At 41.9% G+C, this 13,045-nt stretch overlaps 1 protein-coding gene across 3 annotated transcripts in view; it reads right to left on the reverse strand.

Annotated features, from left to right (window-relative positions):
• PPP6R2 (protein phosphatase 6 regulatory subunit 2) overlaps positions 1-6,587 on the reverse strand; it is an 89,886-nt gene extending 83,299 nt beyond the window's left edge. For all 3 annotated transcript variants that reach the window (XM_075208496.1, XM_075208495.1, XM_075208497.1), the window contains exon 1: positions 6,327-6,587. The gene's annotated coding sequence lies outside the window, so the exon portion shown is untranslated. The remainder of the gene's footprint in view (positions 1-6,326) is intronic.
• Positions 6,588-13,045: the final 6,458 nt, after the last annotated feature.

A 13,045-nucleotide genomic window follows, 5' to 3' on the forward strand; every position in this document is an offset into this window, starting at 1 on the left:
CCACCACCAGAGCAGAAAATGATGGTGATCACAAAACCAGTAGAGACCTTAACAACTGAACAGCTACTACCTCATTGCTCCATGTAGACTTCAAACTCTTTACAAAGCAAATAGGTGGAGTCATCACCTCTCTGGTGCATACAGATCAAGTGGTTTTCATTCCTGGTTGCCAGGTCCTAGATAATATCCAGAGCAGGATCATTTTTATTCAGGTTGCCAATACCTCCAAGCTTTCCACCCTGCTGATGGTCTTAGATGCTGAAAAGGCTTGTGACTGGGTTTCCTGGCCCTTTATGTGAAAAACTCCCCTACACCTAGGGTTTGGGATGGCTTGCTTGGGGGTATTAGTGCACTTTACTGCAATGCCACCACATATGCTAACCAATTACTTTGTCTCCCCACCCACATTTGTCATGGGACAAGGCAAGAATGCCCTTCGCCAGGTAATTTTTACATTGATGACGGAGCCCTTCACCCTCTACAAGTCCTACTAATCCAGACATTGCTAATACCTGGTTTGGCCTTTTGAGCATAAAATTGGATGACGTCCTGATAACAGTGACAACCTTTTTTTTTTATCGCTTCAAAAACTTTTTGGCAAAATCTCATTCCACAACTAAGGAAAAACTGAATTACTGGATCTAAATCTTTCTTCAAGCTCAACTGTCTATGAACTTTCATTTTTTATGGCATACTCAAAGCCTCAAGTACTTCTTGATCAACATACGAACGAATGTACTAGGCAAACTATAAGTCTCTTTTAAAAAATATCTCAAGCCACTTATAAAAGTGGAACTTTATATCACATAGGCTAGCCAGGCGAATACAGTTAAAATTAATGCTCTACTGAGATTGTTGCATGTGTTTCAGGCTCTCCTAATTGAGATGGCAACAAAAGTCCTTCTCTCTTTACAATGCAAATTCTTGCAATATATTTGGGTAGGCAAGCACTCATGAGAACCCTCCACAAATCTACTAAGGTTAGAGGCTTGAGGTTCACAACCTCCAATAGTGTTTTATCGCCACCCACTTATCTCAGTGTGCCCTCAGGCACTCTCCCCATGAGTTTCTATAGAATTTTCTCTAACTAACACAATTTTAGTCTCCTCCCTGCCATATATACCCCTTGAGAATAGAGGTCCTGAAATCTAAAGTACTCCATATTCTCACTTAAATCCTACGACAGACACACCTGCAAATATGCTCTTCTTTCAAATCCACCCACCTTTATACCAATCTGGAACAATTCAGCTTTCCCAACAGGGTTCACTCATACATCTTTCTCCCATTGGATTAGACAAGACCTGATTTTTCTTGTGGATATTATTCACCTCTGGGTCTTCCCCTTATTTTCCGAATTCCAGGATAAATACCACATTCCAAATATAGGTTGTTATCAATCTTTCCAACTGTGCTACTTTTTTTTTCAAACAAGGATTCGCAAAATCATCCGACTCATCACTTTTCTGATGGTGGTGTTGAGGACAGGAGGGCACATTGCTTCACATATTCTGTGCGTGACCATAGATATCCACACTCTGGTGTGGATGACCCAGTCTCTCACATATTCTCTGCTCCAAAACTCTATTTTGAATACAACTAAACACACTCAGCGACTAATATGTGCCATATTAGTAGCTGAAAGATGCCAGATTGTCACATGCTGCAAAAAACTGGGCTCTCCTACTCTAGCTGCGGAAAAGAACATTTGGTTCGTCTATAAAATAGAACATACACTATAAGGACAAAAGTATTCGGACACTTGATCATTACACCAACAGGGACTGTAATGACATTATATTCAAATACATATACTTTAATATGAGTTTGGTACCCCTTTTTCAGTGATAACAGCTTCCACTCTTCTCAAGATGTTGAAGTGTTTCTGTGGGAATTTGTGCCCATTCATTCTGTAGAGCATTTAAGAGGTCAGGCAATAACATTGGACGAGGCCTGGCTCACAATCTCCGCTCCAGTTCATTCCAAAGGTGTTCGATGGAGTTGAGGTCAGGGCTCTGTGTGGGCCAATCAAGTTCTTCCACACCGAACTTGTGGCCGGGTCCTGAGTACCGGCGGTGGCCATCTTGAAATGGACTCCGGCGCCAGGAGGGGTTACATCACTGATGCTTGGCACCTCTTGAAAGGTTATTAATAAAAAATGTGCTTATTGTAATAAAAAGGTATTTTAATGTGTGCGCTGCAGCGCTGCAGCATGTAAGGGGTTAAGCCACAGTGCCTAGTGTAAAAATGTAATTTAAATGTGAAATGTATATGTGTAGGCGCTGCAGCGCCGGTAAAAATACAGCGTTCAGCGCTGAATGGGTTAACTCCTGGCGTAACTATATGTATTAAATGTAGATATGTGGGTTGTAAATGTTAAATGTGCAATGTATATTTGTATAATAAAAAGAGAGTACTTACCCTGTGCGGGGGCTGCAGAGACAGCCCTGGGTCCCCTTCACCCTGAAGCTGGCTGCCGGAGGGACTTAACAACCAGCCTCCTGGAATCAAATAGGTCCAGGAGGTACAGAGCCTCCTGGGGGTCCCAGGAAGCTAAGTCCCTAGTTGGAGCTCAAAGAGCTTCAACTAGCGACAGGGCAGGGACTGCTGCCCCAGGATCTGGCTGCTCTTTTGGGATACCGAAAGGGAACGGTGGCAAAGTAAGCCCAGCCGATTCCTCAGCAACAACAGACAGGGTGGCATAGGCGGTCCATCCTGTCACAGAACACATCAAACCATGTCTTTGCAGTCCTTGCTTTGTGCACTGGGACACAGTCATGTTGGAATAATGGCCTTCCCCAAACTGTTGCCACAACGTTTGAAGCATAACACTGTCCTTCACTTGAGATAAGGAGCATAGCCCACATTCTGAGAAACAGTCCCATACCATTATGCCTCCTCCACCAAACATGACATTTGGCATAATGCAGTCAGACAGGTAACGTTTTCCCAGCATCCGTCAAACTCAGACTTGCCCATCTGACTGCCAAACAGAAATGCGTGATTCGCCACTCCACAGAACACGTTTCCACAGTCCAGTGTCGGTGTGCTTTACACCACTCCATCCGACGCTTGGCATCTGTCTTGGTGAAGTGAGGCTTGCATGCAGCTGCTCAGCCATAGAAACCCATTCCATTAAGCTCTCGTCGCACAGTTTTTGTGCTTACATTAATTCCAGTGGAAGTTCAGAACTCTTCAGCTATGGAATCAGTAGAGCGTTGGCAACTTTTACACACCATGCGCCTTAGTGGTCGTTGACCCCGCTCTGTGATTTTACGTGGCAGAGCTGCTGTTGTTCCTAAACACTTCCACTTTCTAATATCACTTACAGTTGACCGTGGAATATTCAGTAGGGATAAAATTTCACGAACCGTTTTATTGCAAAGGTGGCATCTTATCACAGTATCACACTTGAAGTTACTGAGCTCTTCAGATAGACCCATTTTGTATAAAAAATGTTTTCAAATGGAGACTGATGGTAGAAGTTTGGTAGAGTGAAAAATTCAGAGTTAAACCAACAGTGAACTGAGTTTTACAGAACAATGCAAGAAAATGACATTGTAGTTTGCGGTGTGAGGTTACTGAAATGAGAATTGAGTAGAGAGGGCACATTTTCAAAGTGTAAAAATTTAAATTTCCTGGACACTGCCATAGTTGCAAACCAATTAATTTGAAAAGGTGTTTAGAAATGCTCATAATTGTGAGTTGGTTGGTTCATGTGTTTATTGCTGCCTTCTTGGATTCAAGTACAACACAAATTGCTATCTGTGTGGAGTTTTATTGTGTCCCTCTGCTTGTATTGGTTTCCTCCCAGAGTCGAAACACAAACAGGTAGGGCAACTGGCTTCTGAATATAGTGGCTCAGGTGCATGTGTGTGTTGTAGAGAAAGGTAATTTTAAAAGGGATCTGTCACCTACAAACAGTGGACACACTCACTTTATGGGTTACACTAATAATTATGAGAATGAAGCCTGCCAATTTACTAGGAATCAATGTCCCATGATTGGGGTACCAATGAATATTATTCAGGTCCCTCGGTGATGTCAGTTTTCTACCAAATTAATTGGTTGCACACTGGTTACACCCACAGTATGGGTGCCTTGATCACCACTAGGGCCTAAGTAAAGTTCTCAAACTGTACAGCATGACATAATATTTTGTAATATAAAAAGGTTGATTCAGCGGTCAAAGTGGGCTGGTATTATACCGCCACTTCACCTACTGCCTTCGTTATAAAACTATCAAATTCCATTCACTTCCATTTTCCATACCACCACTTCTAAAATACCACTTCAACCACTGGATTGATTAATATTACTATGAACGTGACAAAGCATTGTGCCATGTAGGATTCACAGTGATTGTTATACTGATTAAAATCCATTATAGCTGGGTAATTTCACACATAAAACTTGGTGGATTTGAAAATTACAAAAGAAAAGTAAATTTGCTTTATATGTATATACCAAATCCATATGATTCAAATACTTTTACAAAATAGTCTGAGGAACAATCTAGCCACATAAACACTCTACTTTGCATATTAAAATAAAGCCCTACTGGTGAAAAAAAATTCCGCTTCTGGATATCACAACTCTTTATTTTGTGCACTAAAATCAAATGAAAAGTGTAGCCAAATACTCAGTATCGTAGTAGGGCTGTGGTTCACTGTGCTGCCTTGTGGATATAGAATGAAGCTGCCTAAAGGAGTAGGGTGAAGGTGACCCCCTATACTATCAAAGCGGAGACAATAGTAAGAAACTCCTTGGCACTAGAATGTTAATAGTAAGAAACTCCTTGGTGCTAGAAACACTTATGAGAGATTTTAATGTTTTATTTTTTTTTTAACAAATAACTTTTGAAAAACATATGGAAGAGATAATTAGCATTTTCTGCATTTCAATAGGAAGCAGTCTTTTTCTCACTGTGTATTTGTGTATTTTGCGTTAAAAATAAATATCAACATTTTATTACGTTTATTTCATGAAACCGATTAAAATGTTTTACTTTTAAGATAATTCACATTGTAGCCATAAGATATGAAAACCCTGGTTGATCCCCAAATTAATTTTGCAGTATGTTAGGGCTCTCTCTGTATATTAGGGCACCTACACACACTCCCGTTTTGACAGCTAATTCGGTATTTCAAACGAAAGTGGCCCAAAACGAATGATTGGCAGGGCCGGATTAAGGGAATGGAGGCCCCTGGGCTAAGAGGGCCTCCATTCCCCCGTGAGGGCGCCCCCCAGTGAGCCGAGCCGCCCCCAAGGCACTTACCTCCTTCTCCTGGCATTGCAGTCCTTCCCCGGCGCGCTGTACGCTCTTTACTGAGGAGATCTCGTAAGAGTGAGACTCCAGAGATCTCCTCAGTAAGGAGACTACAGCGCGCCGGGGAAGGACCGCAGTGAAAGTGCTCAGCAGCACTGATTGCGTCGGCGGCACCCCCGCTCCCAACCGATCAATCTGAGCACTTTCAAGGGCCCCTTGGATGCAGCCCAGTTAGCCCTAGGGTTAATCCGGCCCTGATGATTGGTCTAATCAAAATTGGATTGGAATGGACAGAATTTTAATCAGCTGTTAGGTGGTAATAACAGTCTGTAGATGACTGTATCTGCCCATGTGTGCAGTCATTGGGCTACAACAATCACTGTTCCTTCAACAATTCAGTATGCTTTTCAGAATGCATTCTAGTGTACTGGTAGCCCGCATTAACTAATAACAAATAACATGTGCCACATTTTTACATTCTATATATGCGGGATTAAAATTTGAAAACACAATGGTGGGAATGACACCATTAGGTCTTATTTGACACATTTTTATATACTTTTCACATGTTTATTGACAAGTGAAAAGCACAAAAAGGCAGAGATGTGAGAGAGTCCTCACAAAAATATGATAAACGGATGCTGTTTTGATCATTGGAGCTAATAAGCATCTATATAAACTATAGTGTACTTGGCGAATCGAAGTAACTTTATGGTCATTAGATAAATCATTTAAATAGCATAAACACTTAACTACATCATGAACACAGAAGACACAAATACTAGTAACAATATATTTAATGACTAAATTAGTCATAATAAATGCAGTGTAAAGGTAAACAATAAGACTTAAGTGGTAATGTAGCAAAAAGAAAGGAAAGGAGTGAAAGTTAGAGATAACTTGCATATTACTGGGGAATCTCATATTTCCCTCAAGCATTAATGCACATTATAGGCATAAAAGAACTGTACTGTGTAATTAGGTCGGCACGTAAAAAACACAATGAAGCACAACCACTATAAATACCGTGTACAAGTGCTGTATACAAGACACGTACAGTGAGCTGAGAGCGCTCCGCTCGGCCTCGCCGGAACTTTAACCCCCCGGGCCGGGGCTCCGTGTCCCTCCGCCGGCTGGCTTTGTGTAAGGAGTATCCAGGTACGGACAATGGATCTGGGTGAAATATTCCAGATACGTGACCAAAACTGCACGGTGAGATAGCAGATGGCTCTGTTGAGTGTTCTCGGTAGTACTCTCACGGGCCACGATTCTCTCAGTCACCGGCCGCAAGATGGCGGACACGGGGGAGGCGCCACATCACGGGGGAGGGAGAGCGGAGAGGACAAGCTGCTAAGGACTGAGGAGCAAGTGTCATGGTTCGGGCTCATGATCCTTGAAGAGAAGGGGCAAAGTGCTGCTGGTTTACTACCCAGTCTCTGTTGAGGGATGAATGTGTATGCAGTAGGGATACCAGCAGATAGGCTATCCGAGCATGGAAATATACTATAGTCACATCTGCTCTGGAGTTAATGGGGTAGATGTTTAGGGTTAGAGTGCTGTCAAACGTTTGTGGGACTACAAGTTAGTACAGGTTGGGGTATGTAAGTGGACCGTTTGTCTTTGCCTCACTGTGTGTGACCTCTGTCCTAGTAATGTCATTAAGGGTCATTTACAAAAAAAGTGCATTTCTTTTGTGTGACTTTTGCATTAGTGCACCCATTGGTGAATGTGTGTGTGTGGATTATTAGGTACACAAATGCGCCCACTTTTGCACTCATAGTGGAAAACAAGATTTAGTTTTGAGGGATGGTATTATGTGACAGCTGATATGGGGTGGATAAGACACATTTATGGACATTAACTGTTTTATGATTGGGCATACAGAGTTCTATTTAACAAGCTACCATAGTCCAAAAATCTGTTGAAAACTGCGCTTTTCTCTGGAGAATGGATATAGCAGTACATTTATGAAGAGAAATTAGAGATTTCTCCTGCATTAGCCTACTCTTCATTTGTTACTGCAGTCCCCATAGAACTTATTGGAGACTGTAATGTTAAGGATTTATCAAGCATTGATACAAAAAAAAAAAAGAAACATTGCTTTTTGCTGCAGACTAACACCTTCTCAAAATGACATTAGCGTGCTTTTTGCTATGCGGTCCAGTGAATAACTCCTGCATTCGGCAGTAACAACTGTTCGCATAGAAGGGCGGTCTTCATCTGGGGCTCAGCATCATAATTTGCAGTGGTACTACATTATGTATCCATGCAACTGGCAATGTGGTATTGCTACATAATAATAGACTCCACAGTCTTTTTCTGCTCCTTGAAAATGAATTGATTTCTCCAACTGGTCAGAGGTCCTTGAAACCAATCCTCAAGCTATCCTTCACCACCGTTTTTAATGGTTCTCAAGTTGTACAAGTGCAGTAAATTTCAGTTCTAGGTACACTTTGACAAACATAATAATAGTATTAAAATACACGAAAGCGAGAGATGTGCTAAAGATGACACATGTCCCCTTTCTTTTATGCAAAAGATGAGGAGGTGTAGAGTGTAATGCACCTCTGGTCTTCGCAAGAGAGTTTGCTGCAGGAGATGCGCAGGTCACAGCCCTCCAAGTTAGCCATCAGCGAAGTAGCAGATTAGGAGACAAGTCGTACAATCCAAAGTCAGGCTGAGTGGGATGTGAGGTACCAAGGGATGAAACAGAATTGTAGTCAGGAAGCCAGCGGTCAAACCAAGAGATCCAAAATAACCCAAAGGAGAATCCAAGCACAAGGTCAGGTAAAGCCAGGTCAAAAGCCAGGAGGTCAGTCAGAAGACAGGTACACAAACTGGAGTGCTGGAGCATAAGGGGAGCGTGATACTAATGGTGCTAGAGCCTCCCTTTTATATAGTGAGAAGGCTCCTGATTGATGGGCAGTGGAATCGCCAGTCAGGAAACAGCTGACCGCAGACAGGAGAGTCCAATAGCGTCCCATTGCCTAGCAGCAGAGACACGGCTGTATTGCACATGCACCGCCAGACACCGGGCCAGAGGAGGAAGAAGCGTCCTGTTGCCTACCAATAGGATGCGGCTGTATAGAAAGAGAAAGCTGCTATTCCTGGCACCTAATGGAAATGCATGGACAGCGCCTGACTGTCTTAGGAGAAAAAATTAAAAGTTTAATTTTGGCAGTTATTAGCTGCACCCACTCCCTTGCTCTACTGTAAGTGGCTAACTCGGCAGAAAACAACAATGAAATGGACAGAATTGACAGCTGCAGCTTAGAGACTCAATGCTGGATTAAGGGAATGGAGGCCCCTGAGCTAAGGGTACTTTGAGGCCCCCCCACCCCCCTTTCCACATATATATAATATAGCACTTACCTGGTCCTCTTTTTTCGCTGCAGGCTCCTCTTCTTTCTGCTTGTCCTGCTGTCCGTGCAGGCGCAGTGGGCAGCACACTGCTTAGTGAGGAGATTTTGTGTGACTGAGTCATAGTCTCACAAAATCACCTCTCTGTCGCACGGACAGCAGGGCAGCTAACAGCATCAGATTTGCTGTTAGCTGCGCCTGTCTAAAATGAAAGGGAGGCTGCACCCGATCCGATCGCTGGCAGTATTACATAAAAATCTTTGTTATGGGTCCCCCAGCTGTCCGAAGCCCCGGGCTATAGTGCAGAAAGACCTTTAGGTTAACCCGGCTCTGTAGAGACTTGATGCTAAGCAGTGGTGAAGAATTAACATTGCAACATTTCTTATCACTTATTTTATTTTTGCAAAGATTAAGATAAATCTCATATCACTAATTAGTGCATTCTTATGATGACATAAGCTGAAGCAGTTGTCTCAGGCAGTATGATTTGGAGGCCTAATTCTGGGGGATGGAGTCTTAAGGTTCTCTTGTTGCAAATATAGACCAAACCCGTATCAAATATTACTCGCATACAGAAGCTACATAAGAGTATGAAGATATTACTTACATTTTATATTATGTCTTTAAAAAGCAAATAAATCATATAGGTTTGAATACAAATGTAGAGATAGTTTCTTTCCATACCTTCTGCACTGCAGCCAGGCAGTGTACATAGGGCTCATCCTATCAGCTGCACATATAATATTTGACTCTTGCATGGAACTGTACCTCACTTACTTATTTCCAAATTTAATATAGCGCATTCCCAGATATTAAATTTTTTGGTGTGACTATGGTTTTAAACCACAGACCACCAGAGCAATTCTATTTGCTTCTCGCAGCCTATAGTTCATTAAAATGAATGTTTGCATTAAATTGTAGCAATAATTATGGTGATCTTTTAGTTACAAAATAATCAAAAAGATTTCCTCTTTAAAATGTAGGTGTTTTTTTTGTTTTTTTTTCTCAATTGCCCTCCTGTAATGGAATAAATTATGGTACAAATATATGTTGGATAAAACAATGTTGATGTATAAAATCTGTATGGTCAATGTTAGGAACCCCTCCAGCCGGCACAACACAACCCGGAGTCTACTCTGCCAATCAGGTGTTCACTGGAGCCCCTGATGGTGGGGACAGACTGGGCTGCAGACTGACAGAGGGTCGTGAAGTGTGTACCGGCTGGGGAGAACCCAGGTAAGCGGAGTGAGGTCCACGCAGCGGTCAAGGGCCGGCAGCAAGTTACAATTCCAGTTAACAAGCCGGGGTCAAGGGTCACAGGCAAACAGGAGAAATGGTAAACAGGCCAAAGGTCAGGGTCGCGGGATACACGAGCGAAGTCCAAATCCAAGCAAAGGGTCATACACGAGAGTTCAGCAGAATACAATACACAGGAACAGGAACAAGCAGGTCAGCAGACTGGGAAGCAGAAGCTATAACCGGCAATGAGGTAGCAGACCTCATTGCCTTAAATAGTGACCCCAACCAATCGGAGCCTAGCTCTACAAGAATACAGCCCATTGTATTAATTAGCCCGCAGGCTATCTAGATGCGCACGCGCCCAGCAGTTCCCTTTGCTGGGACGCGGCGCTCTCACACTCAGCGTGTTCGGGCAGAGCCCCCGGAAGTGATGTCCCGGTCGTCATAGCGGAGGTAAGGGAGTTGCGGCGGCTGGGCACCGCCGCGGCTCGTAACAGTCAAATGGTTTTCTGTATTCTGTTAACTTTTTAGTATGTCATACCCCACAATAGGGCATCTATTCATAGGATGTTAAAATGGTCAGCAGCTGTCAAGCTATGAAGAGTGTAAGAGGTCACATATGCCCTTTGACCTGCTTAGGCATAGAAATCTATGTACTATGATAAGGTTGCAGAGAATATATATATAACCAACTTTGTCCTTATGAGGTATATTCTTTAGTATGTGAAGTGATTAGTGACGTATGTAAGAGGGGTGGTGTTACTTCTATATAACCTCTGTCTTACATAGAGAGTATTGCCTGTTTCATGATGAATACAAGCCAATTGCATATGCAATTTGTAAGAATAAAGATAACCTTTGCTTTTTCAAATACTTATATTTTTTGAATCATTTATGCGTCAACATTTATGGAGGTCCCACCGAGATATCTATAGTTATCGATCAGCCAACACTTCTGGAAGAGGGGAGAGGAAAATATATACTCAAATGTGGCCACAAAGATAATATATTTTTATCTTGTGATTATATATCTGTCTCCCACTCTCTGGGTTTGCTGAAAAGGTATTTATAGTTATCTCTGTAAGTGTGAAATTGCAAACGTATCTTTAATTGTTTGTCTATATGCTTTATATGTTTGCATAGAGGTATAAGCATAGTTTTGGTACCAATTAGAATTTCTATTTTCTGTTTATTACTCAGAGGGGGGTATTCAATTGTTAGCGTTAACAGAAAAAAAACGAGCGCTCAAAAAATCTTAGCGTTAATACGGTAATTACTCGCGGAATTTCAGCTCGCCGCTCCCTGAGCGGCGAGCTGAAATTCCGCGAGTAAACTACTGTATTAACGCTTTCCTCGCGCAATATTACCGTATAAATTATTGTACTCCGGATGGAGTGTTTTTAGACATACCTGAGAGAAATAGACATGAAGTGCAGATAGCTCTTGATATAGATGCTAATATGCCTTATCACGAAATTCAGCTTGTATGGTGCTAACAACCAGGGCTAAATAAAATGGTAGATGACATGCTAGAAAATGTACCTAGTCAGTTGTGGACTACAGATTTAAATGAGACTGGGAAAACGAAGATTAGCCCAATCTCTGTTAAATTGAAACCAAATGTACCAAATTATGAGTTGTCGTTTACTTTGTTTTGTCATGAATATTCAGGTAATGCAGCTGGTGTTTTGACACAGCCCCATGGGAATATCCCCAGACCTGTTGCATACTACTGTAAGAAACTTGATCCCGTGGCTAGAAGGCTTCTAAATTGTTTAAAATCTGTTGCAGCCATAGCTATGTTGGTAGACACATGTGCCGATATAGTTTTGGGAAATCCACTTACTGTTCAAGTGTCACATCATGTACTAACGCTTTTAAATTGTCATATGACTAGACATGTTACAAATTGCAGACTAACAAAATGGGAATTGATTCTTCTAATAGCTCCAAATATTACACTTGTCAGATGTAACGTTTTAAATATTCTGCTAATATTGTTTATTGCTTCTGATATTGAATCTGATAAGATTAAAAAGAAGGGGAAGGTATATTTGAATACAGATGATAATAATTTGGCATTAAGTGAATCAGATGAGGAGAATGCAAACAAAAGTAAACGTCAGAATTTTGAATATTTTGCTCATGAACCACATGATTGTGTTGTATACATGCAGCAAACTACTGCATCACGATCAGATTTAAAAGAAATACTGTTGCAAAATCCTGATTTGATGTTATATGTAGATAGTAGTTGTCATAGGAGAAATGATACAGGAGCATTGAAGTCAGGATTTGCAATAGTGGATAAAAAATGTGACCGTATATTCTGAAAGCTTATCGGTTCCACATTTTGCTCAGACGCTGAATTAAAAGTATTAATTAAAGCTTGTCAATTGGCAGAGGATAAAACAGTAAATATTTACACTGATAGTAAATATGGGTTTGGTGTTGTTCATGATTATGCTGAAATATGGCGACAAAGAAATGTCATTACAGCTGATGGTACAACAGTCGCTCATCATGATATTGTGAATGAATTATTGAATGCTATTCAGTTACCAAAACAGGTAGCAGTAATTAAATGCCAAGCGCATATGACAGGACATGATGAAGTAACAAAAAGGAAATCATAGAGCTAACTAATACCCCATTCATACTGCATCAAAATCCTGGGTTTTTGCCGGGGCGAGCTCAAGCAACCTGGGTCTTGGTGCAGTATGAATGGTACAAGTCAAAAATCCCGGGTCTAAAAACCCGGGTCTTCAACCCGGGATTTATCGAGGGGTAATTCCCGGGTCGGACCTGGGTTGCCTGCACTGTGAATGGTGCAACCCGGGTTTTTCAACCCGGGTTGCACAGAAAACAAGCTGATTGGCTGTCTGCCTGTCTCTGGAGGATGATGTCATCAGTGGGAGCCCGTGGAAGAACACATTAGTAAACAGCAACTCTGGGCTACACAAAAGTGAGTCGTCGGCCATGATGAAAAGTAATGTGGTAAACAATCACCACCCACTTTTGCATCATCTTTATGCATCAGAAAACCAGTCACCTTTCAATAACATCACCATTTTTCAGCCAATGAAAACTGCTCTGGTGATGACTCCCACAATTGCCAGGGCACAGACTTGTGCAGTATGAATGGGGTCAACCCGGGAAATTCCCGGGTCCGAGGTG

This window comes from Mixophyes fleayi, chromosome 4 (genome assembly GCF_038048845.1).
Source record: "Mixophyes fleayi isolate aMixFle1 chromosome 4, aMixFle1.hap1, whole genome shotgun sequence".
NCBI classification, from domain to species: Eukaryota; Metazoa; Chordata; class Amphibia; order Anura; family Limnodynastidae; genus Mixophyes; species Mixophyes fleayi.